Raw genomic sequence first — 24673 nt, 5'->3', positions numbered from 1 at the left:
AGCACAATGCTTCCAGTTGCCCTCTCCCTGAGAAGCCATGGGAAATGCTACTTTCCCCAGCAGCAATGTGTGACAATACACACAGAGTACTGCCAAACAAAGAAGCTCACCTGAGCCTTTGTGTCCAGAATTTTTACTGGGGCTCAAGAACACAGACATAATTGACTCTCCATGGGGCTGACCTTTACTCTCTGGACCCACAGGAGGTAGAGTAGATACCGTGTGCCCCCAGCTCCTATCATAAATCACATGGGATTTGACTGTCCAGGGTGGCCTAAGGCTCCCAGGTAGACAAGGACACTCTTATCAGGCAGGACCTTCCAAGGGTCCAGAGCTTACCTTCCAGGAGCCAGGACAAAAGCCAAACCTCTTTGGGTAAGGTTAATTCTTAACTATGTAAGTTTTTAAATTTTCTTACATGTAGTTGAGCCAAATAATCCCTAAGGATTCTTTTAATTTCCTCTATCTATGGTTATTATCCCCGTGGCATTTCTTTTTTTCTTTTATTTTTTAAGAGCAGGGTCTTGCTCCGTCAACCAGGCAATAGCATGATCATAACTCGCTGCAGCCTTGAACTCCTGGGCTCAAGTGATCCTTCTTCCTCTGCCTCCCAAGTAGCTGGAACCACAGTCACACACCACCACGCCTGGCTAATTTTTTTTTTTTTTTTTTTTTTTTTTTTAGAGACAGCATCTCGCTATGTTGCTCAGACTGATCTTGAACTCCTGAGCTCAAGTGATTCTCCCACCTCAGCCTCTCAAGTACCCCTTAGCATTTCTTATTTGTGCTTCCTCCTTTCTTTTCTCTTGAGAGGGTTAGCTGACAATTTAGAAATCTTACTGTTTTTCCAAAGAATTTTATTTTGTATTTATTTATTATGTATCAGTTTATCAATTATAAAATATTTTTGTCTTTTAATTAATTGATTTCTGTTTTAACATTTATTAATTCCTTTCTGCTTTCTTGACATTTATTGCCTTTTTTCTAACTACTTTCATTGGATGCTTATTTCATTTTCTCATTCCTGTTTGATTTTTTATTAATTCATGATAAGACTATGCATATAAATCAGAGTCATCCAGAGAAACAGAACTAATCGGATATCTATGTAGATATGTATTAATTTGTTATGAGGAATTGGCTCACACAATCATGGAGGATGAGAAGCTGTAAGATCTTCAGTCAGCAAGCTACAGATGCAGGAGAACTGATGGTGTCATTCCAGTCCAAGTCTGAGGGCCTGAGAACCAGGAGAGCTTATGATATAAGTTCCAGTCCAAGTCTGAGTCTGAAGACAGAAGATTGATGTTCCAATTCAAAGATAGGCAGAGAGAGAGAGAAGACTCTCTTACTCTGCGTTTTTGATCTATTCAGGCCTTCAATGAGTTGGAAGAGGCTCACCCACATCAGGAAGGGCAGTCTGCTTTACACAGTCTACCAATTTGAACACTAATCTCACATAGAAACACCCTCAGCCAGCATGGGGGCTCATACCTGTCATCCCAGCACTTTGGGAGGCTGAGACAGGTGGACTGCTTGAGCCCAAGAGTTCAAGACCACCCTGGCCAATGTGGCAAAAACCTCATCTGTACTAAAAATAGAAAAATTAGCTGGATGTGGTGGTGCACGCCTGTAATCCCAGCTACTCGGGAGGCTGAGGCATAAGAATTGCTTTAACCTGGGAGGCAGAGGTTGCAGTGAGCCAAGATCATGCCATTGCACTCCAGCCTGTCTGACAGAGCGAGACTCCATCTCAAAAAATAACAATAATACAAAAATTAGCCAGGTATGGTGGCATGCCTGTGATCTCAGCTACTCAGGATGCTTAGGTGAGAGGATCACTTGAGCCCAAGGGGTTGAGGTTGCGGTAAGCCAAGATCTTGACACTGCACTCCAGCCTGGGTGACAGAGCAAGTCCCTGTCTCAAAAAATAATAATAATAATTTAAAAAGAGAAACACCCTCACAGGCACACCCAGAATGTTTGACCAAATATCTGGGCACCTTGTGTCCTAGACAAGTTGACACACAAAATGAACCATCACACTACACATTTTCCTCTGGACAGTGCTTTAACTGTACCTCCTAAGTTCTGGTAAGTGATGTTTTCATTATTGCTGTTTTATAGATAATTATTCCATCTTGAAAGTGTCTTGTGGCTTACAGCAGGAATATTTTGCTACTAAATTTTGACCAAGCAGTAGGTACAATGACTTGCCTTTTCATATGAGGTTGACCTGATTCTTATGAGGCCAATATGAAGGTGAACCAGAACCTTCTCAGGGCCCAGAAGTTCCTTTGAAAAAATTCTCTCAAAACTTGAAAAACTCATTTAAATATCAATGGAAACACACCTACCTGCCTAGATGGGTTTCTTAACAACCAAAGTCCAAAGTTTCCCTGTTGAATCTTGAATCTAAGAGGAAAAAACGAAACCACCAACTCTTTCTCATTCAAATGTTCATAAATAATAATATTATTAACAATAATTATAATAGCTACCACAAGTCTGGGCACGGCGGCTCACACCTGTAATCCCAGCACGCCTATAATCCCAGCATTTTAGGAGGCCGAGGCAGGTAGATCACTTGAAGTCAGGAGTTTGAGAACAGCCTGGCCAACATGGTGAAATCCTGCCTCTACTAAAACTACAAAAATTAGCCAGGAGTGGTAGTGGGTGCCTGTCATCCCATCTACTTGGGAGGTAGAGGCAGGAGAATTGCTTGTACCCAGGAGGCAGAGGTTGTAGTGAACCGAGATTGTGCCACTGCACTCCAGCCTGGGCAACAGAGTGAGACTCCATCTCAAAAAAACAAAAGAAAAGAAAAAAATAGCTACCATAATGCCATCTGATGTATGTTTTCAGTGCTTTATATATGTCATCTTATTTACATTTTACAACAGTTCTAGGATGGAAATATCACTCTACGTTTTAAAGATGAGAAAACCAGACTTTGAAGGGGTTACATAACTGACTTAGGATCACACTTCTTTCTAAGTGGAGAAGCTAGGATGTCACATCAGCTCTGATTTAAAACCTGTGTATTTTTTCAGGATAATACCTTGCCTCTTTTGTACACTCCTCTGCCCTGACTTGCAGCAATAAGATGGTTCTGCCTCCCATGACAAAACTTATTTTCCAGGCAGAGCAAGTAAGTCTGCTGTGGTCCACTCTCAATTAGGTAGAAGTCCAGCCTGGAATTGTGGAACTGCAATGCAGCAGGCCATTTGGCCACGAAGGCCTTTGCCTGTAGAAGCCATATGGATGCAGAAGACTCTGAGCCAAGCACTAATGCAGAGAAAGGGGAAGGAACAGGGGTGGGGGCTGGGGAAGGAGGGAGCTGGCACAGCTGTTTCCGAAGGGGACGTCATGATGGGCCATCAGTACTGACCACAGAGCCTGCATGTGCTGGACACACCAGTCAGCCATGCCAAGCCCATTAAGTTCATCTCAGCTGTCTGGCAACTGCCCTCTAATGAAACAAGCAAACAACTTCCTATATTTGAGGTTTCAGTTAGTGTTGTTGGCCAGGTTTCAGCGGGAACCAGCGAAGACGACCACACAGGGGCTGCAGGCCCTGATAGCAGCAGCCCAAGCCGACCTCAGAGCGCCTGCCAGCTGGGCAGATTATCAGCGTCCTGCTGCACAGAGATAAGGAACGTTCTGACCCAGCCCCGAGAAGTGCAGGGCTTTATATAGTAGCTTGAGTAGGCTGCAAGGGAATGTCCTGGCCGAAGGCTTCTCTGTAGCCAAGAGAGAGGGGAGTGGGTGGAGAGGAAGGCGGGAGATTTATAAATAACCCGATGTGCGCCGATCTGCTCAGCGGCCTTGTCTTAGCAAAGCCTGAGGCCTGGGGGAGGAGAGGGACATTTATAGATGACTTTTATTTTCTTTATTACTTCTCTATATTTTCCAAGTTTTCTACGATGAACTTGAACTCCTTTTATTTTTTTTTTTTTTTTTTATTTTTTATTGTACTTTAAGTTCTAGGGTACATGTGCACAACGTGCAGGTTTGTTACATATGTATACATGTGCCGGGCTGGTGTGCTGCACCCATTAACTCGTCATTTACATTAGGTATATCTCCTAATGCTATCCCTCCCCCTTCCCCACACCCGATGACAGGCCCCAGTGCGTGATGTTCCCCACCCTGTGTCCAAGTGTTCTCATTTGAACTCCTTTTATAATCAGCAAGTATGAATACAATTTTAAGAAAGCAAAAAAGACAGGCATAAAAGGAATTCCTTCAGTGGGGGATTTTAGTGACCATCTTTACCCACTCAGAGGTTCCCAAACAAGCCCCAGTGCTCTCCTCCCTTCTCTGGTCTCTCCCAGAGGGCCCCCTGAGGTGCCCGTACTCACCTATGATGCAGGATCTGACCAGTTTTCTCAGCCCCTCCTGGGTTCCCGCATCGCCCATACTCTCCCCCTGCTCCCACTAATCCAGATGTGGCTGTCCTTGGCCTTATTGTTTTGTTTTGTTTTGTTTTGTTTTGTTTTGTTTTGTTTGAGACAGAGTCTGGCTCTGTCGCCCAGGCTTGGAGTGCAGTGGCGCCATCTCGGCTCACTGCAAGCTCTGCCGCCCGGGTTCACACCATTCTCCTGCCTCAGCCTCCTGAGTAGCTGGGACTACAGGTGCCCGCCGCCGCGCCGGCTAATTTTTTGTATATTTAGTACAGACAGGGTTTCACAGTGGTCTCGATCTCCTGACCTTGTGGTCCGCCCGCCTCGGCCTCCCAAAGTGGTGGGATTACAGGCGTGAGCCACCGCACCCGGCCTGGCCTTATTGTTTGTAAAAAAGGTGTCCAGGCCCCTTGTCCCTCTGCTAGGGTATGTAAGGGTTACTTGGGTATGTCCCCCGTGCCTGCTGCACTAGCTTAATAATGGGTAAAAAGCCATGGAGTCCTTGTACAGAGTGTGCTTTATACTCTCTGTGCCTTAGGGTTCCTTTTCTATAAAATGGTGATAATAAGACCACCTACTTCATAGAGGTCACATTAAGATTAAAATAAGACAGTGGATGTAAAGTGGCTGACGCATTGGAAATGGCCAATTAAATAGTAACTAATTATCACTCCACTGAACATCCCTCCTCACACTCAGGCCCTGAATGACCACACCTACCAAATGTGACCAGACAGATTTTCACTGTTTCCAAAAATAACTCCTCCCAGGAGGTGTGAAGATTCACCGCTGCAACTCTGGCACGGATTCGAAGCAGGAGTTCCAAAAATGTTTTGCTAGGTGACGGGCTCCCAGAATCACAGTCAGCCTTCACAGTGCCCCTTATACGGCTGCAATCCTCGTTTGGATGTGTGAGTCATGGCAGGGCTACCACATAAACAGATAAATGAATAAACATGTTGTGACTTTGTAGTAATGACCTCATGTAAGCTAAGTTCAGCTCATGACTCTGGGGCAATTTTTAGGACACAAAAGTAGATAAACTATCAACTGATCCCTATTTTTTTGAGCAAGTGCTATGTGCAAAAAGGAACGGCACTAAGATGCAAAAATGGAAAATTTTTAAAAGATGAAAGCTTCTGCTCAGAAAGAGATTACACCCTAATCGAGGAAGTAAAATGCAGATACAGGAATAGAAAGCACACTCAGCAAAGCAAGATATGATCCATGCAAGCGATAAGGTGATCAGAAGAGCATGCCTGCTGAGTTCTAGAGGTCAAAGCAGCCTCGTGGAGGAAATTAATACCATTGATAAGTGGATGCCAGGCCTTGTAGAATTCTGATGCAATCAGGCTTGAATCTGAGAGAAAGGGTCTCACATGTCAATGTCAACAAGGCATGGTGCTCGGTACACACATAAGTACATCATCTTTTTTGATCGTGACAAGAATCTAGTGTGATGTTACCATTCCCATTTCACAGGTAAGAAGACAGTGGCTCAGAGAAGCTCAGAGAGGTTAAGTTATAGGCCCAAGGTCATTCACAGCAGAGGCAGGATTCAAACCAGGTTCTACCTGGCTCCACAGTCCATATTCTGGTTTCTACCATCTGGCACTGCTATGGCCTCCCTTAAATCTGGCTCCCAAAACAGACTTGGGCTGTCTGTGACCAGGAGCAGGGCTCTCATTCCATGGCTGTGGTCTTTTAGTAGAGAGGATGCTGCCTAGTGTGGCTGGCAAATTCTTTGGCAATATATTGACCTTACATTGCCTGCCAGTAACATAGGATAAGGTGTAACAGCTTCTAAGCCTAGATCAAAGTCATAATTTTGATTACGGGTTACAATTTTATATATTTAATCCCCTCCTTCTACTTTGTAGTATTTTTCTCAGTTCAGCAACTCACCTCTTTTTATCACAACAATCTATAACAAGCACATGGACTTTTCAGCAATGACATAGGAATAAGATAGAAATAAGCTTTCAGAGGTGACCTTTGCCCCCAATTTTCAGTCACATGGACTTGGAAGACTTTTGTGATATAACAAATAGCACCTGCTGGTTAGCACTGGAAAAGTCGCCAGATGCATCTGGGTGCAGCCAACATCAGCACCAAGATATTGCCCATATCCACTGGTGTCTTGCCCAAAGCCCACCCAACACCAATACCACACAAGCCTAAGCTTCACATTCCCCAAGCCATCAACTAGTATATATTGAGTACCAGATTCATGGTTCTTAAAACCAGCTGGAAATCATAATCCAGTAACCCTAACTCAATCCCAACTCAGACTGCATAACCATATTCGAATCATGAAGGGAATCTGGGAGGCTCTCTAAAACAACAGTGTCCCTCTGAAACTCACGCTGAAACTTAACCCCCAATGTAACAGTATTAACAGGAGGGGCCTTTAAGAGGTGATTGAGTCAGGAGGGCTCTGATTAATAATTAATAGTTAATGTGATTAATGGATTGATGGGCTAATGGATTAATGGGAAATCAGGGGAGTGGGTTTGTTATCATAAGCACGAGTCTGTTATTAAAAGCCAGCTCAGGTCTCTCATGAGCCCTCTACCATGTGACACCCTGTAACACCTTGAGCCTCTATGGAGAGTCCCCACCAGCAAGAAGGCCCTCGCTTAATGTGGTTTCTTCACCTTGGACTTTCCAGCCTGCAGAACTATAATAATTCCATAAATTCCTTTTCTTTATAAATTACCTAGTCTGAGATATTCGGTTATAGCAATAGAATATGGACTAAGACAAATGGGAACTCAAGCTGGGAGGGAGCCATAAAACCACTCCCCAGGGAAACAGGGCAGGGTCATTTCGGCCATGAAAAGCCCATTGCAGACATCTTTCCTTCAGCTGGGAGCCCAGTGTTGGGGACAGATTGAAATAGACAACATCCCTCTTTCATGAACATATGAATAACAAAACCGATTCAGGAAATGTGACTTAGGGACACAGTAACCATTAGCTTTCTAACACTGCATCCCAGGATCAGGCGGACTCGCCCTCCCACGCACCAGCACAGCTGCATCCCCCAGGCCCCCCACCGTGGGCCTGCCTCACTAAGCACCTGGCTGAAAGCAATGATCACACTGTCTGCAGGCAGGCAGATCCTCGGAGAAGGCCAGGAAGGGGCTGAGCCACATACCCTCAATTTCCTTTGCAGGCTCACTAAGCAGTTCAACTACTAAAGAAAAGAGAGTAAGAGACAGAGAGAAGCCAGGAATGTCACCCTAATCAAACTCCCTCATATAGAAACGTGAAAAGAGGAGAAAGTAAGTTCCTCCTCAACACTCAACCCAATTCCATTCTAAGCATACATAAGCCCCTTTTCAAGCCTCCCCAAAATAGTATTATGAGTCTGGCTTTCAAACGATCAATAAAATTCACAACTTGCATAGAGCCACCCCTCATTACACATACACATACACATACGCATACACACACACATAAACACACACATACACATACACACACACGCATATACACATACACACACGCACATGCACACACACATGCACATGCACATACACACACCTACTTAAGCAGGCCTGGGAAGCCTCCTACATGGAAGGTGAAAATGTCCAGTTGCTGAAGATAGGTGAGCTCCTCTGTGGCCCTGTCTCAGAATGGACAATAAACATTTCTGAACCTGGTCTCCTCTCTTGCAGCAGTCTAGGTCTAGTCACTGTCTCTTTTGCTTAAAGATGGGTCCATTCATTCATTCTTTATTCAATAGCTATTTATGGAATGCTCACTATGTGCCAAGCACTCTGCGAGGCTGATTGTTCAGGAAACTGAAAGCCAAAGGTGTTGGCAAACAGCAGCCCCAAACCAACCATTTGCCCAGACCAGATACCTACTCAGCATCCTTGACTCCTCCCCATCCTTCAAACCCCTTATCCAGTAGTCAGCCACCAAGTCCCAACATTCTAGGATTCAAGCATTTGAAAACCTTCCACACTTCTTTCCATTCCTTCTGCTGTTCTTTGGTCCAAACCACCATGTTATCTTCCTTAGATTGCTGCAGCAACTAGCAATTGATTTCTCTGCTTCTCAACTTGCTTTCATCCAGTCTAATTGCCACACCACAGGATATAGTAAGGAATCTGGCCTCACCTAAGGAGAGATCTGGCATTTGTCCCAGCTCCTGGGAGGTAACCTCTAAACCCTTGCAATTTCCCAAGTGATAGGAGTATCTTTGTTATCCGTGGTGGGTCCCTTATTTATTATGAGAGGACTCAGTGTATGGGTTGACCACACCAGAAGGACCAACCATGTGGTTAGGGGGTTGGGCCTTTGGGCCTCATGATACCAGCCTGACCTCTGGGAAGGGGAGGAGGCCTGGAGATCGAGGCCACCCACAGGGGCAATAATTCAATCAATCACGCCTAGCTAATGAAGGCTCTGGACTTCATTAGAGTCCAGTAAAAACTCTGGATGCCAAAGCTTGAGTGGACTTCCTTCAAGCATGTTGTCACATATCAATGCTGGCAGGGCACTGTGTCCTGAGGACACGGAAGCTTCATGTTTGAAACCCTCTCAGATTCTGCTGTATGTCTCTTTCTTTGACAGGTTCCAATTTGTATCTTTTTATTATAACAAAACTATAATCATAAGTATCGCCCTTTCCAGATTTCCATGAGTTGTTCTAGTGAATCATCAAAGCTGAGGGTAGTGTGGGAACCCCCGAATTTCTAGGCAACTTGTCTGAAGAGAAGGTGACCCTGGGGACCTCCAGACTTAGGGCTGATGTCTGAAGTGAGGGCAGTCTTGTGGAGACTATGCCCTTAAGCAGGAGTGTGGCTAACTTGTACACAGTCAGGGAGCTTTTCTAAAATGGGATCATGATCATATCACACGTCTGCAGATCATGCTTGACAGACGTCTCGCTCTCCCTAGGACGAAATCCAAATGCCTAAATACAGCTTCCAAGACCTCTGGTGATCCAGGTCTGCTTAGCTCTCCATCTCACCCCCACCCCATTCCCCCTCAAACTTGACATTCTCACTTGCCACTGGCCAGGCGCTCTGTGCTCTCTCACTTTTCCAGACCTTGGGACATGTGGCCACTCCTTCTGTAACATTCCCTCCACTCCCTTCTCTCGGCTGATTCTCATGAGTCCTTCAGGTATCTGCAGTCGCCTCCCCAGCACACCTTTCCACACACCTCCACCCAGTCAGAGCTGGATGCTCACGCCTCTCAATGCACGTAGCTCACGTGCTGAAGTGCCCTGGTCACTGTCTCCTGCTCCAGATCATGAACTTTCTGACTATAAGGAATGTGTTTTCTTCCCTGTTATATCCTCCGGTGCTCAGCCCACTGACATGTAATTCCAAAGAGATAAATAGCAATGCTACAAGGGAAAACATGGCAGACATCAATGTGAATAGTGTTGAATGAATGAACTACTGCAGAGGAAGATTTTGGAAGGCTCTTCATTCTCCTTCATGGAGATGTGAAAGGTGCCTGGAGTCAATTATAAGTCATCTTACAAGACAGTTCCACCCACAGGTGGTTAATCTCACTTATTTGGGGCTGATTTTTGTTGGTTTCAACCTCAGAGGATAAACAGGTTTGTTTTTGTTTTTGAGAAAGGGTCTCACTTTGTTGCCCAGGCTGGAGTGCAGTAGCGCAATCTCGGCTCACTGCAACCTCTGCTTCCCGAGCTCAAGAGGTTCTCCAGTCTTAGCCTCCTGAGTAGCTGGGACTACAGGCATAAAGCACCAATGCCCAGCTAATTTTTTTGTATTTTTGTAGAGATGGGGTTTTGCCATGTTGGCCAGGCTGGTCTCAAACTCCTGAGCTCTAAGTGATCCGCCCCCCTCAGCCTCTCAAAGTGCTGGGATTACAGGCATGAGCCACCATACCCACCAGGATAAGCTATTTTTAACTTTGTCCCCCAAATTTTGAGAAGTGTCCTGTTTTGAAGCCTGACTACAACTCTGAATTGCCCTTTGGGCATTTCTTTGACCCCTGATCAATAACTAGATTATGTATTAAAGTCATATTCATCACTGATTCATACATGAGTGAGCATCTATCTGTACTTTCTTAATGATCAATACTTGACAAAGCAAACTTGCTGGCACAGGCGAAATGGCATCTCCTTCTTCCTTTTGGCATTCAGTTCAAACAATCCACACAGGCTCCATCTTCCTTTCTTCTCTTTTTCCTTCCCCTCCCTTCCTGGCATGGAGGAGTCACCCAGAGCCCCTATGGGGTATGGACAGAGAGGGGGCTGCTGTGTGGAGTTCACTGATGATATGCCTGCTGGCACCTAAGGATACAGGGCACTAGGGGTGGGGAGAGGGAGTAGAGGTGAAAGGCACAGCTGCTGTCATTGGGAGATTGATTAAATTACACAAGTAAACTTATTGAGCAAATAAGTACATATCTTGAGGATAATGACAGTCAGGTTTCTTACTGTTGGAGAAGAGAATTACAAATATGGAAAATAAGGAAATTATAAAGAATACTGAGGTGGGTTGGAACTGGAGGTGTAAGTATCATCGACTTACTGTTTTCTAATATATAAACACAGGTAGATATGGAAATAGTTCTAGATGTGTGTATACACCTGTGAGTGTACATATGCACACATATATTTCCTAGATCTGTCCATTCAACGGGCCTAGAAGCAATGGCACCCCAGTAACAAGAAGCACACTAAGGGCTCAGATCTTGGTTTCTAAACACCATGCTCCACTACAAGAAGGCAGGGTTCCTTGGAAAAAGAGCTAATTCCAGGCTGGAGAATGAAAAGTACCAAGATGAGCTTTGGTCACATTGTAGTGCCAGAAAGTAAGACAGTGCTGAGAATGGTGGAGATGTGTCAAAAGGAGGCAGGAGCCCAGCTGAAGGGACTCCACCGGCCATATCTGGAGCAATGTGAACATCAAAATAAACAAGGATAGCAATGGAATACAATCCATTGACTAAAACGAGATTCCCTACTGAAATAAATATGCAAACACAAACAGAAAATGGGAAAGTTTTGTATTACAGTAGCCCACCAACTAATAAAACGAAAAGGAATGATGGAAATAAAAAACCATAATTTGGAAACTGTCATAATGGTGGTTGATTCTGGCAGGAGATATCAATGGAGGCTAAGATTGGGAGACAGGAGTTTGATAAAGAACAGGACTATCTCCCCACAAAATGCCACCAATTTAAAGGGGGTAAATGGGGTCCTTATAGGAGAGAAACCTGGCAGACAAACATTGGTACGTGACTGGTGATCAAAATAAACAGTACCAGTTGTGGAATGGATTTACATCCTATGTCTCCTCCTTCCACCCCATGCAGTTCGCTAGATGAGAACAGCATCATTGCTGTGGTGTTCTTAACAAGGGAGCATGACCCAAGTCTGGACATCAGGAATTAGACAGACCCAGGGACGTCCTACAGAATGAAAGGTTTGTACTCTTTAAAACAGTAGATGACATGAAAGACAGGGAACGGCTAAGAAACTGTTTCAAATTGGAGAAAACTAAAGAGGCACAAGAACAATGCAACTTGTATTCCTGGATATGATCTTGGACTAGAAAGGAAAAACAGACATTGTTGGGACAACTTGAAAATGTTGAATGGGGTCTGTGGATTGGATGGCAGATGCGTTCAAGTGCAACCCCTGACTTGGAAGATTCTATGGTGGCTACGTAGGAGATTATATAGTTCTAGTTCTGTAATAAATGATTTAACATGGCCAGGCATGGTGGCTCATGCCTGTAATCCCAGCACTCCGGGAGGCCAAGGCAGGCAGATCACTTGATGTCAGGAGGTCAAGACCAGCCTGGCCAACATGGTGAAACCCCCATCTCTACTAAAAATGACCCTGGCATGGTGGCAGGTGCCTGTAATCCCAGCCACTCAGGAAGCTGAGAGAGGAGAATCGCTTGAACCCAGGAGGCAGAGGTTGCAGTGAGCTGAAATTGCACCACTGCACTCCAGCGTGGGCAACAGAGTGAGATTCTATCTCAAATAAATAAATAAATAAATAAATAAATGATTTAACCCTTTGCCAAGGACCAAGGGACCAGTTTCCTCACTTTACACAACAGAACATATAAAGATACATTTGAAACATCTTCATCCTTTGTTTATTTTCTAATATAATATGCTGAACTCTATCTAACATAATGTCATGGCCCCAACATCCTCATTGGCCATTTGTCTTTCAGTCTATCACTAAGAATTTATCTTCTTCCTGACCTACTACTTCCTGCTTTTCTAACTTCAGGAGCTTTTTGTTCATTGAGGGTGCAAGCTTTTATTCTGCCTTGAAGCACTCTCCCCATTAGCTAGGAGATTTTTTGACAAGAAAGGTGTATCTAAGCCCATTTTCTGTAAAATCTGTCACTGCCTAAGTGGTACCCTGCTGCTTGAGTCCTCATTCGTCTCCATGGCAATGTTCTGAAACTAGTCTGCTTGTATAAGTTCAAGGCCCATCAAATTATTTACCCTAACAGAGTCTTTGTATCCCACCAATGCACACACAGACACATTCTGTGCATCATAGCAGCAACCTTCAAAAATGCAGCCACAGTTTGGTTTATATTCATTTCAGAAACAACCTCATCTTTTGAACTGGATAGTCCACTCATCAGCTGAGCTTCGTTTACTCATCCATTCATTCATGTGTCTGGGCTACATAAGAACTTACCTCTTCCTTGGGGGCTGGAGTAGGAATCAGGGATGGCTTCATGGAGGAGTAGTTAGCTGACCACTGAAGGGGAAGGGCTTTCCTGACAAAAACGAAGCACAAAAGCGTGGAGCTGTGAATGAGACGACCAGGCTGGGGAATGGGGTGAAGGAAGGTGGTAATGAGAGGTACAGAGGAGAGGCAAGAGAGAAGGATGGGAACACGCTCCTAAAAAAAAGTGCCAAAAGGAGTTGGCACTTTTCTTTAAGGCAGTGAGGAAGATTTTAGGAGGAAATGCAGCATCCTCCGATTCATGTTTTCGAAAGCTCTCATTTGCTGCTGCACTGAGGTTTGATTAAAGGGTGAAGTCCCAGGGGCAGAAACACACTGACAAGGGCCTGAGCACACCAGAGAGTGAGGGCGCACGGTGGAGATTCAAGCGCCACTTCAGAGGCAGGCTGGGGAGGATCCAATGACCATCAGATGGAGGAGAGAGGGACGGTGCAGGGATTTCTGAGCCTGTTTAATGTCCAAGAAGGGAGAGCATGGGAGAGAAGATAAAGAGTTTCATTTGGTACAGTTTGAGGAGTCTGTGAGACATTCAGTAACAAAATTAGGTTTTGGCACACCCCTGTCCTCCAATTTCCCCACACCCTTCATTCTCTACCTCAGGGATGAAGCAACCTGATGAGCTAATCTCCACTGAGGTTGAATTAAGATTTAAAGGTTTAACCTGTGACTTCCCCCCACCGACAGGAATTGCATTTTCATTTAACAGGAGTACCACTTAGCCAGTCTTAATCAAAGGAAGGGCTCTCTATAGCAAAATTCCAGGCAATGTAATGAGCAAGTTGGGGAGATGCTTTCAGGCAGGGAGATCTGCCAAACACCCCTCAAATCACATGACAGAGGCTACAGCTACAAACTCTCTTAGTGCAGAGAATTCCCTGTTGAAGTTTCCCCTTCATTCCAATAACCCCAGTTCATCCCATAGACAAAGGGATCTTCCTCCAGGCAGGACGATGATCTCTTATGGTGGGGTGGCAGGACAGCAGATGTCACAGAGGCCTGGGATCACTGAGTTCAAGTCCTGGTTCTGCCATTTATTGCTGTATAATCTTGGGCAGTTATTTAACTTTTCTCTAAGACTCGAGTTCACCATCTATTAAACAGGAGTTCAGAGCATTTGCCTCTGAGGCTGTTGTGAGCCCAGATTTAAATCACATGGTCACTGTAAACACTGGTGGTTCCTTCTCCCACTCTCACCTCTCCAACGTATTACTTCAAACTTGAAACTCCGTCATTCTCACTGCCTCCACCATTTATCTCAGTGTCTTTCAACACCCAATTCACTTAGAGAAGCCTAATTTTCTTCCTGTTCATGCGCTATTAGCTGCTCTGACAACTCTAGGTGATGAAAAGCCACCATCTGGGCGGCACAGGCTGAGCCTCCACGCTCAGCAGAGCCGCCTGTGAGCTGCCTGCAGGGGGCAGCATCGGGCAGCGTAAGGCAACGCCAGGGCTCCGTTGTAAAACGCTGGGGTCGGTCTGGAAAGGGCTGCAGAGAAGGCGTTTGAATTCAGACTCCAGCTGACAAAGGATCTATTTTACTCCATGCGGGTCTGACGCAGTCTGTTAGGGAGTCAGGTCTTTGGTAAACAAGAGTGTAGGGAGTGGCTATCCAAAAACAACCCGACCTGCGTAAGTCCAGCAGCGTTTTTCCCAAACCCACACCAGGACTAGGTTACCCTTTGATAAGCACGGGTGAGAGAAGCAAAGACATCTCCTTACAGACTCACGGGACCCTTGTTGCAGATGCGCCCTTCACCCCCAGTGAAGCAGTGGGAGAGAGACCTTGACAAGGACAAGAAGGGGAGCTTAACCTCCCCCTCCCCATAAGCATTTTTAGATTTTCCCACACACTCAGCCCCTTCGGGGAGTCCTGGAGAAGACAAAAGAAACAGACACAGATGCTGATTCTAAAGAAGCTATTAATATTGTTGAAAAGACATGCAGATGTGAAGCTGGGACACAAGGGTACACATGATCATGCTCTGTTTCGGAGAAAGCCTGGTGGCTCCATGTCCCCAAAGCCCCAGGATGCACAGGCCAACCTGGGATGATTTTCTATGATTTGTGAATTTGTTGACATGGAAAAACAAAGGGGCAGAATGTTTAAAATCAATCAAGACTGCCCCGGAAGTCCAGAATGTGAGATCGCCGAAGGGACAGATGATCAGAGCTGTAGGAATTTGAGGAAGGGAACTATTGATGAAAGTGGCGTTAAGTGGCCTGGACAAGCCAGTGGACTTGGTCCCTCCTGAGCCTCTGTGCCAATGAGAGACACTCATCACCCACTCTCCTATTGAGTTTGGCTGGAGAGGGGAACTGCTATGTCACCGTGACATCATCACCTTCCAGGAATCATTGAGTCAGCCTCAGCCCTCCAGGCCCCGGAAGTGGAGCCTCAGCCCTCCAGGCCCCGGAAGTGGAGGCCCCAAGGCAGGACCCACTCACTTCCTCCTAGCCCAAGGCCAGGGGAGAGGGGGCTGCTCCCGCAGAGCTTTGGGCCTGTGTTTCACCACCCTCTCCCACTACTCAAGGCAGCCAGGACCTGACCCAGGGTAGGTCAGCTTTGCAAAGGGACAGACATCAGCGTGGTGCCAGCTGAAGTGAAGACTGGCAGTGGCTGAGAGTTGAAATGCAAGCATCCCTGGGAGAGGTCGGGCTTGTAGCTTTGCCAGTCCTTCATACCTCCCTTATGTACATGAGCTTCTAAGGGAAAAAAATGTGATGGAGGAAGGAATTAGGAATGAAGTAAGAGGGAGTGGGGGCTGGCAGGAACAAGTGCAGAAAGCCAAGGTGGGGAGGGCTAAAAGAAAACCTGTGCCCACTTCACAGCTAAAGGTCACTGTAGATCTGGTGTCACCTGCAGACAGTCATGGGGGGAGGCAGATCCGTCCAGGCCCATTCCCTTCCCAAAAGACAGTGAGCACCACACAGCTCAACTCATCCCATGGCCAGAAGCCCAGGTACAGGGTCAGAGGGTGTCCACCTGTGGCCCTCAGGGGGTGACTTCCTCCTGCCCCTTCCCCCAGCATAGTCACAGGTGCCTCCCCCATCTTCCCCACATCAGAACTTTCCCCTCTCTGCTAAGAGGATTCAAACCAGTATCTGTCCACACCACATCGGCATCTGTTTCATCTTTTCATTAAACTCAGTGTTCCCTTGCTCTGTAAGCTGGTCTTAGGAAGAAGAAAATTAACCAGTAGGCAATAATACGATTTTCTAGCATGGCAAACATCCTATACTCCTCCTATCCCCACTAACACACACATACACACACACGTGTGTGCACACACACAATCGGCCATGTTTATTACATTGGTTCACTTAATGCCAACAACACCCTGCCAGGTAAATGTCTCCATCTTCCAGATGAGAACACTGCACTTCAGAAAGGGAAAGGAAGTTCTCCAGGGCACACAACTAGTGAGTGACAGAGCCAGTCTCAGAAGCCAGGTCCGTCTGTCTCCAAGGAGCTGGGATCTTTGCATTCGGGTACTCTGACTCAAAATAGGAGCCTCCTCTGCTTCTGAGTCAGAAACTTTAAAATTAGAATTTCATTCAGCGATTCACAAAATCTTAAGGTTGGAAGAAATGTTGAAGGTTGTCCAGGTCCATGACCCGGCAGACATCTGCCTCTCCTGCATAGCAGTGTTTTGGCTTCTGCTTGGATGCTCCAATCCAGGAAGTGTCCTGGTTCAGCCCCTGCCGGTTTAGAATTATTAGATAGTTCTAGCGGTTTTGGAGCTTCACTCTCTCCCTATAACATGCGTGCATTGGGTGTGCTCTTGGGAACATACGGAACCTAAGCAGTGTCACCCTGAATTCTCTTTCGCCAGACTGCGTGTTCTCGAGTCCTTGCAAGCTGCTCTTATGTGGAGGTTTCTCCCCACTCTCCTCTGTATGGGGGTCCGGTTTGTCTGTTCAGTCTCGAAGGGAGACCCAGCATGACTGTAATTCTCCAGAAGCGAGCTGACCAGCCCCGAGAATGGGACCAGGTTCCACTGAGGAGACTGTAACTTGTTCATTTATTTACAGATCTTAATACACTAGGGACTCATTTTGACCTTATTATGAATGAAAACCCTTAAATGCCTTTCCCATGTGCTGTCCCTAAGCCACACCCTTTCCTGCCCCTGTGTGGCTGGGTTTGAGATGCTTATAACCTGGTCTCTCAGGTTAGGCAATGGCCTGAACATGCTCTTGGATGGTCTGACCAGCCCCCTACTGCCCAGGCCTCTCCTCAGTGCTCCCTGGCGCTGCTGACCCTCTAGGGCCCAGCCACATCCTCCCTCTAGCCCTGCTCTGGTTGTCCACCCTGAGACTCAGCCATGGGGCCTCCTAGGCCCACCTCTGCAGCACGCTGGCTCTTAATTCCCAGCCTCCTTATGCCCCGCAGGGGGCACCTGGGAAGTTGTGGACACACCCTTATGCAGGCCGTGGAGAAGCAAGGGCCACTGTCCCAGCCCTTCCTCTGACAGGACACAATTTGCCAGCATTTCTACCATGCAAGGGCTGCCCCGCAGACACCTGCAAGGGACTCTCTTCCCAGATATCCAAATGGGAAGTAGGGGACAGGCCCCTTTACTTTCTACCTCCTGTCTACCTATGCAGGCTGTTTCTACCACCTTGCCCCCACCCTTAGTTCATGGGTGGTGGGTGGGGCACACAGCATGGTACCCTGCCCCTTCATTGCGTCAATCTCCCTCCAAGCCTCTCCCAGCACCAGCTGGGTTTTTCTTCCTTCCTGTGGGGCAGGCACTTCCTTTGTGAGGAATCCTCTGTTCTCTCCACTGTGGCTTCACACATCAAGCCATGCTCAGACCCCCCCAGCTCTGCTCTGGATTTACAGAAGGGATCTTCTTGGAAAGCAGAAAAAATATATCCCTCTTATTAACCAGGCTCTCAAAATTATTGACTATTAGCTTGCTACGGACTTTTTAAAATCTAGTTTGAAACACAAAACTGAGGAAGACTTCTTTGTGCTAGGACGTTTGGGGCTTCCCTGAAGCCACTAAACCCATTGATTCAGTGAATAAGAGCATCTTGATTACTGAGAGTGAAAATCCACTGTTTTAATATCTCAAAAATAATATTTGATTTCTTTCTTACGGCCCAAGAAAAACATCTAAAAGAACTTGCTCCTTTTGCTTCTTATATTCATACTTTCTTCTCCCCTTATCACCAAGTCCTTTATGTGTCCTGAATTTGTTTCTCCCAGGACTCTACTTGACTCTTCATAAACATACCTCTAACTTATTTTGGGGGGTTGTCTTTCACTCATTAGTCATCCCACCATGTGGCACAAAGGTCACACCCCCAAAGTTGTGCCAGCATCTGCTCGTATCACTGTGTTTTCAACACAGGCATTAGCATATTTAAAACCAATTAAACTGTGATTATTTTCACCCCAGCCCCGTTATTCTCAATCCACTTGGTGGGAAAGTGGGGTTTGTTGTTTGTGTTTAAACCACATAGCCCAATTTATTACAAGCATAGATGCAGCCCTGGCAACATAGTGAGACCCCAGCTCTACAAAAAAATTAAAAGTTAGCTGGGCATGATGGTGCATGTACCTGTAGTCCCAGCTACCGAGGAGGCTGAGGAAGGAGGATCGCTTGAGCATAGGAGTTCGAGGCTGCAGTGAGCTATGATCACACCACTGTACTCCAGCCTGGGCAACAAAGTGAGACCCTGTCCCAAAAAAATAACAATAAATGAAAAATAAAATAAGCAAGGTCTCCACCAACGGCTATACCTCCCCTGTGATCCTCCTGGAAGCATCAGCCCCAATGCCATGTCCATCCTGGACACTGACCCCAGGGCTTGGGCTTCTAAAGCTCATCCTCACCAAACCCAGCAGGGCCCTCCAACCACTAAGGCCCTCACACAACTCTGCTCGTCCTCCACTTTGAGTCAGTCACCAACCAGTAGGACTTGGAGGTTCTGCAGCATCCACCTCCCAAAATCCCTTCACGCCACAACGTCTCCCGACTGTGGGAGCATTTTTTCATTCGACCTCTTTAATGTGCTTCATTCAACAAACATTTATGAACAGCTTCACAGTCGAGCACTGTTCTGGACTCTGCAACTAGAACAGGCTTCCAAAATTACATTCCGGTGGAGGAGACACGCGATGTAAAAGGACACGCATGAAAAAACAGAGCACTGTGGATTGTGACTTTGTTCTCTGAGGGAACAAATGGGATCAGCCAAGAGAGTAGAGGGAGGCCACTTTAGGAAGGGACATCAAGGAAGATGTCTCCGAGGTGGGGCCAAGATTTAAACTGACAGGTGCATCCTACAGTCTGGGGACAGCCAGAGCAGGAGCCCAGAGCCAGGAAGGAGCTGGGTGTCTTCAGGCAGCCCGGGGCAATGTGGTGGCAGAGAAAAGAGAAAGGAGGCGAGAAGCAGGAGGAGCAGAGGGACAGGGACAGGCTCAAAGCTGGGGGTTTCACTCTCAGGGCTGGGAAGCAGCATGGCCCGACAGACAGTTCAGAGCTCACTCCAGCTACTGCAAGGGGAATGGAACCCGGGGTCAGGGCAGGGGTGCCAGTGGGGAATCAAGAGTCCCATAGGTGGGTGGGGCGTGGTGGCTCATGCCTGTAATCCCAGCACTTTGGGAAGCCAAGGCAGTCAGGAGTTCACAACCAGCCTGGCCAACGTGGTAAAACCCTGACTCTACGAAAAATGCAAAAATTAGGCATGGTGGTGTGCGCCTGTAATCCCAACTACTCAGGAGGCTGAGGCAGAGATGGCTTGAACCCAGGAGGCAGAGGTTGTAGTGAGCCGAGATCGCGCCACTGCACTCCAGCCTGGGCGACAGAGCAAGACTCCGTCTCAAAAACCACACACAGTCCCGTAGGTAATCACCTTGTGTGGATGAAAAGCGATGACTTGGTGTTGGTGAGGAAGATGGAAGGCCCTGGAAGGATGGAGATACAATCTGAAGGGAGGTGTATTTTGGAGTCAGGACTAACCATTGGCATATTGTTGTTGTCAGGCTTTAGGACAGTGTGTGAAGGAGCATCTCACCCTGGGAGTCAGAGACACTGGGGTGAGGGAAGGGGTCAGGCATCCACAGAGGCGGGAGCTGCTCAAGGCAGGCCCCGCTGTCTGTGTGTGTGTGTGTGTGCTGTGTCTGTGTGTGTGTGCTGTGTGTCTGTGTGTGTGCTGTGTGTCGCTGTGTGTGTGCTGTGTCTGTGTGTGTGTGCTGTGTGTCTGTGTGTGTGTGCTGTGTGTCTGTGTGTGTGCTGTGTGTCTGTGTGTGCTGTGTGTCTGTGTGTGTGCTGTGTGTCTGTGTGTGTGCTGTGTGTCTGTGTGTGCTGTGTGTCTGTGTGTGTGTGCTGTGTGTCGCTGTGTGTGTGTGGTGTGTCTGTGTGTGTGTGCTGTGTGTCTGTGTGTGTGTGCTGTGTCTGTGTGTGTGTGCTGTGTGTCTGTGTGTGTGCTGTGTCTGTGTGTCTGTGTGCTGTGTGTCTGTGTGTGTGTGCTGTGTGTGTGTGTGTGCTGTGTGTCTGTGTGTGTGTGCTGTGTGTCTGTGTGTGTGTGCTGTGTGTCTGTGTGTGTGCTGTGTCTGTGTGTCTGTGTGCTGTGTGTCTGTGTGTGTGTGCTGTGTGTCTGTGTGTGTGTGCTGTGTCTGTGTGTGTGTACTGTGTGTCTGTGTGTGTGCTGTGTGTCTGTGTGTGTGTGCTGTGTCTGTGTGTGTGTGCTGTGTGTGTCTGTGTGTGTGCTGTGTCTGTGTGTGTGCTGTGTGTCTGTGTGTGTGCTGTGTGTCTGTGTGTGTGCTGTGTCTGTGTGTGTCTGTGTGTGTGTGCTGTGTGTCTGTGTGTGTGCTGTGTGTCTGTGTGTGTGTGTGGTGTGTCTGTGTGTGTGTGGTGTGTCTGTGTGTGTGTGCTGTGTGTCTGTGTGTGTGCTGTGTGTCTGTGTGTGTGCTGTGTCTGTGTGTGTGTGCTGTGTGTCTGTGTGTGTGCTGTGTCTGTGTGTGTGTGCTGTGTGTCTGTGTGCTGTGTGTCGCTGTGTGTGTGTGGTGTGTCTGTGTGTGTGTGCTGTGTGTCTGTGTGTGTGTGCTGTGTGTCTGTGTGTGTGTGCTGTGTCTGTGTGTGGTGTGTCTGTGTGTGTGTGCTGTGTGTCTGTGTGTGTGTGCTGTGTGTCTCTGTGTGTGCTGTGTGTCTGTGTGTGTGTGCTGTGTGTCTGTGTGTGTGCTGTGTGTCTGTGTGTGCTGTATGTCTGTGTGTGTGCTGTGTGTCTGTGTGTGTGTGCTGTGTCTCTGTGTGTGTGGTGTGTCTGTGTGTGCTGTGTCTGTGTGTGTGGCGTGTGTGGTGTGTCTGTGTGTCTGTGTGTGGTGTGTCTGTGTGTGTGGTGTGTCTATGTGTGTGGTGTGTCTGTGTGTCTGTGTGTGCTGTGTGTCTGTGTGTGTGTGCTGTGTGTGTGTGTGTGCTGTGTGTCTGTGTGTGTGTGCTGTGTGTCTGTGTGTGTGCTGTGTGTCGCTGTGTGTGTGCTGTGTCTGTGTGTGTGTGCTGTGTCTGTGTGTGTGTGCTGTGTGTCTGTGTGTGTGTGCTGTGTCTGTGTGTGTGTGCTGTGTGTCTGTGTGCTGTGTGTCTGTGTGTGTGTGCTGTGTCTGTGTGTGTGTGCTGTGTGTCTGTGTGTGTGTGCTGTGTCTGTGTGTGTGTGCTGTGTGTCTGTGTGTGTGCTGTGTCTGTGTGTGTGTGCTGTGTGTCTGTGTGTGTGTCTGTGTGTGTGTGCTGTGTGTCTGTGTGTGTGCTGTGTGTCTGTGTGTGCTGTGTGTCTTTGTGTGTGTGCTGTGTGTCTGTGTGTGTGCTGTGTGTCTGTGTGTGTGCTGTGTGTCTTTGTGTGCTGTGTGTCTGTGTGTGTGTGCTGTGTGTCTGTGTGTGTGCTGTGTGTCTGTGTGTGTGCTGTGTGTCTGTGTGCTGTGTGTCTGTGTGTGTGTGCTGTGTGTCTGTGTGTGTGTGCTGTGTGTCTGTGTGTGTGGTGTGTCTGTGTGTGTGTGCTGTGTCTGTGTGTGTGTGCTATGTGTCTGTGTGTGTGTGCTGTGTGTCTGTGTGCTGTGTGTCTGTGTGTCTGTGTGTGTGTCTGTGTGTCTGTGTGTCTGTGTGTGTGTGCTGTGTGTCTGTGTGTGTGTGCTGTGTCTGTGTGTGTGTGCTGTGTGTCTGTGTGTGTGTGCTGTGTCTGTGTGTGTGTGCTGTGTGTCTGTGTGTGTGTGCTGTGTGTCTGTGTGTGTGTGCTGTGTCTGTGTGTGTGTGCTGTGTGTCTCTGTGTGTGTGCTGTGTGTCTGTGTGTGTGTGCTGTGTGTCTGTGTGTGTGCTGTGTGTCTGTGTGTGTGGTGTGTCTATGTGTGTGCTGTGTCTGTGTGTGTGGCGTGTGTGGTGTGTCTGTGTGTCTGTGTGTGTGGTGTGTCTGTGTGTCTGTGTGTGGTGTGTCTGTGTGTGTGGCGTGTGTGGTGTGTCTGTGTGTCTGTGTGTGGTGTGTCTGTGTGTGTGGTGTGTCTGTGTGTGGTGTGTCTGTGTGTCTGTGTGTGTGGCATGTGTGGTGTGTCTGTGTGTCTGTGTGTGCTGTGTGTCTATGTGTGTGGTGTGTCTGTGTGTCTGTGTGTGCTGTGTCTGTGTGTCTGTGTGTGGTGTGTGTCTATGTGTGTGGTGTGTCTGTGTGTCTATGTGTGTGGTGTGTCTGTGTGTCTGTGTGTGCTGTGTCTGTGTGTCTGTGTGTGGTGTGTCTATGTGTGTGGTGTGTCTGTGTGTGTGGTGTGTCTGTGTGTGTGTGCTGTGTGTCTGTGTGTGTGCTGTGTGTCTGTGTGTGTGTGCTGTGTGTCTGTGTGTGTGCTGTGTGTCTGTGTGCTGTGTGTGTATGCTGTGTGTCTGTGTGTGTGTGCTGTGTGTCTGTGTGTGTGCTGTGTGTCTGTGTGTGTGCTGTGTGTCTGTGTGCTGTGTGTCTGTGTGTGTGTCTGTGTGTCTGTGTGTCTGTGTGTGTGTGCTGTGTGTCTGTGTGTGTGCTGTGTGTCTGTGTGTGTGCTGTGTGTCTGTGTGCTGTGTGTCTGTGTGTGTGTCTGTGTGTCTGTGTGTCTGTGTGTGTGTGCTGTGTGTCTGTGTGTGTGCTGTGTGTCTGTGTGTGTGTGCTGTGTGTCTGTGTGTGTGTGCTGTGTCTGTGTGTGTGTGCTGTGTGTCTGTGTGTGTGTGCTGTGTGTCTCTGTGTGTGTGCTGTGTGTCTGTGTGTGTGTGCTGTGTCTGTGTGTGTGTGCTGTGTGTCTGTGTGTGTGTGCTGTGTGTCTGTGTGTGTGCTGTGTGTCTGTGTGTGTGTGCTGTGTGTCTGTGTGTGTGCTGTGTGTCTGTGTGTGTGGTGTGTCTGTGTGTGTGGTGTGTCTATGTGTGTGCTGTGTCTGTGTGTGTGGCGTGTGTGGTGTGTCTGTGTGTCTGTGTGTGTGGTGTGTCTGTGTGTCTGTGTGTGGTGTGTCTGTGTGTGTGCTGTGTGTCTGTGTGTGTGGTGTGTCTGTGTGTGGTGTGTCTGTGTGTGTGGTGTGTCTGTGTGTGGTGTGTCTGTGTGTCTGTGTGTGTGGCGTGTGTGGTGTGTCTGTGTGTCTGTGTGTGGTGTGTGTCTATGTGTGTGGTGTGTCTGTGTATCTATGTGTGTGCTGTGTCTGTGTGTCTGTGTGTGGTGTGTCTGTGTGTGTGGCGTGTGTGGTGTGTCTGTGTGTCTGTGTGTGGTGTGTCTGTGTGTCTGTGTGTGTGGTGTGTCTGTGTGTCTGTGTGTGTGGTGTGTCTGTGTGTCTATGTGTGTGCTGTGTCTGTGTGTCTGTGTGTGCTGTGTCTGTGTGTGTGGCGTGTGTGGTGTGTCTGTGTGTCTGTGTGTGGTGTGTCTATGTGTGTGGTGTGTCTGTGTGTGTGGTGTGTCTGTGTGTGTGTGGTGTGTCTGTGTGTGTGGTGTGTCTGTGTGTGTGGTGTGTCTGTGTGTGGTGTGTCTGTGTGTGTGGTGTGTCTGTGTGTGCTGTGTCTATGTGTGTGGCGTGTGTGGTGTGTCTGTGTGTCTGTGTGTGGTGTGTGTCTGTGTGTGTGGTGTGTCTATGTGTGTGGTGTGTCTGTGTGTCTGTGTGTGGTGTGTGTCTGTGTGTGGTGTGTGTCTGTGTGTGTGGTGTGTCTATGTGTGTGGTGTGTCTGTGTGTCTGTGTGTGGTGTGTCTATGTGTGTGGTGTGTCTATGTGTGTGGTGTGTCTATGTGTGTGGTGTGTCTGTGTGTGTGTGCTGTGTGTCTATGTGTGTGGTGTGTCTGTGTGTGTGGTGTGTCTGTGTGTGTGGCGTGTGTGGTGTGTCTGTGTGTCTGTGTGTGTGGTGTGTCTGTGTGTCTGTGTGTGTGGTGTGTCTGTGTGTGTGCTGTGTGTCTCTGTGTGTGTGCTGTGTCTGTGTGTGTGGTGTGTCTATGTGTGTGGTGTGTCTGTGTGTGTGTCTCTGTGTAAATGGTATGTTTGTGTTTGTCTGTGGGGGGGATGTCTGTGTGTGTGTCTCTGTGTGTGTGTGCACACACACGTGTGCACAAT

At 47.6% G+C, this 24673-nt stretch overlaps 1 long non-coding RNA gene across 1 annotated transcript; it reads right to left on the bottom strand.

Annotated features, from left to right (window-relative positions):
- Positions 1–2141: 2141 nt before the first annotated feature.
- LOC123573928 (uncharacterized) lies at positions 2142–13171 on the bottom strand. The gene is made up of 3 exons (XR_006698655.2): positions 13087–13171; positions 5127–5333; positions 2142–2415 (listed from the first exon to the last, which is right to left on the bottom strand). It is a non-coding gene; the product is annotated as an uncharacterized lncRNA (long non-coding RNA).
- Positions 13172–24673: the final 11502 nt, after the last annotated feature.

Source organism: Macaca fascicularis, chromosome 1 (genome assembly GCF_037993035.2).
Source record: "Macaca fascicularis isolate 582-1 chromosome 1, T2T-MFA8v1.1".
Classification (NCBI taxonomy): Eukaryota; Metazoa; Chordata; class Mammalia; order Primates; family Cercopithecidae; genus Macaca; species Macaca fascicularis.
The sequence above is the reverse complement of the archived record's forward strand: the minus strand, read 5'-3'. Positions and strand labels throughout refer to the sequence as shown.